Source organism: Silene latifolia, chromosome 9, assembly GCF_048544455.1.
Source record: "Silene latifolia isolate original U9 population chromosome 9, ASM4854445v1, whole genome shotgun sequence".
Lineage (NCBI taxonomy): Eukaryota > Viridiplantae > Streptophyta > Magnoliopsida > Caryophyllales > Caryophyllaceae > Silene > Silene latifolia.
In genome coordinates, this window is record NC_133534.1 from 55,847,761 (window position 1) to 55,849,740 (window position 1,980).

Sequence of the window (1,980 nt, forward strand, 5' to 3'; positions counted from 1 at the left end):
TGAAGATGGGGACATGGCTCTGAGGCAGAAAAACGGCTCACATTACAACTCAATCCGACACAGTTCAAAGACTGAACGCAGACAACACAAAGGACAAGACAAAGATCAGACTCAAGAAGACGAGGGTGACCGTGTGTGGCTCCTCGGTGCTGACTCGATTTATGACGTGACGGTTTTGACCGAACCTTTTTGACACGAGTCCAACATGACGGCGCGACGCCATTGGACGGGTCTGTTGGTGAGACGACTCATAAGTAAAGACCCATAAGTACGTTTGCTTCGACTTGAATGACACGAGGCGGAATTGGAATGGTGGACAGAAGCTTTCGAAAATAGAAATTTTCAAAAAGATTCATTTGTCGCTTTAAGGATGGCTTCCGAAAATAGAGATCTCCGCAAGTCGATCGGTTGAAAGGGTTGTCTTAAGTTTATTTTTAAAATACGGTTTGAGTTTGAATCGGCTCGGAAAATAGTGTATTGTTTCCCAAGTCAGTTTTTGAAATTCAAAATTGTATGTTTCGAAAATCGGGTTTGAAACGTTTGAAGAGGTCTCGGGGACGGTGCATGGTACTCGGGATCTCGAAAGTGTCTCGAGAAAAGGGTGTGTGCTTTTCTCGGGTTTTGAAAGAGCCATTGTCAGCGCGAAACGGGTAAAAATCTGTGTCTAGACGCGGTGATTATAACGGCGTAAAAAGGTGATTTGAAATGGTATTAAAACCCGAGTTTGAAAATCGTCATTACGACGGCCTGGAAAGGCGTGTTGAAATGGTTATAAAAACCGGGTTTGAAAATCGTCATACGACGGCCTAGAAAGGCGTGTTGAAATGGTTATAAAAACCGGGTTTGAAAATCGTCATTACGACGGCCTAGAAAGGTGTGTTGAAATGGTTATAAAAACCGGGTTTGAAAATCGTCATTACGACGGCCTAGAAAGGCATGTTGAAATGTTTATAAAAACCGGGTTTGAAAATCGTCATTACGACGGCCTAGAAAGGCGTGTTGAAATGGTTATAAAAACCGGGTTTGAAAATTGTCATTACGACGGCCTAGAAAGGCGTGCAACGGTCGGCGAAAGACAGAGGTTTGAAACGGACATTATAACGGCGCAAAAAGGTGTTTTTGAAAGTTTGAAAATGACACGGAAGGACTTATGATCAAGTAGCACATAAGCACTCACAGTTCATTATATTATGCATTATGCTGACACGGGTTTTGGCTTAGAAGGGTGGGTTACACACCAAGCAATCAAACCCCAATTTGCGAGAGGTAAACCTGATACCCGTCGTAAGGTGTCAAAAATAATATTTATAATTCCAACTACAACTATAGATAGCGGTAGCAGGGTCGAACCACAGAGAGGCGGATATAATTTATAGTTGTCTTAATTTTAGTCTTAAAGAAACGAATAAGTGGGGGGTTTGATTTGGTCTATAACTAACTAGTAGCAATAAAAATAAAAGCTACAACTAAAGCAATTAAATAAAAGGTGTAATCAATAATAAAAAGGATGCTAAGACGATCGGTTCACTGTAGCTACGACGACGCAAGTCCTAGGTAAGTCTGAAATAGTCACGCAAGATGGGAAAATAAGAGGTCCTCTCAGTCCAACTTAACAAGTAGCGCCGTTCAGCCTAATCTACTAGTCCCTAGGTCTCACTAATACTAGCTCACGCCCTGAAAAGTGATTCCTAATGCCTAAATTTTACTTATCTTACGATCTTATTATAATTTAGTCGTTCAATTGGTAGTCTATTGCCCTCCCCTCTCTTTCGATCTATTGGGTCGGTTAATTCCTAAGTATTTAACAAATAGCCTCTCTGTCTTTTACTAAAAATTGCAATTAAATCAATTGAACAGTGCTGATTCTTACGTGACGCAGTCGATCGACTAGCTAGGCCAGTCGATCGACCAGGTTCTCAGTCGATCGACCAAACCCCAAAACAGGTCTACCTATTCTACGTCGTCTACACCACAGATCCC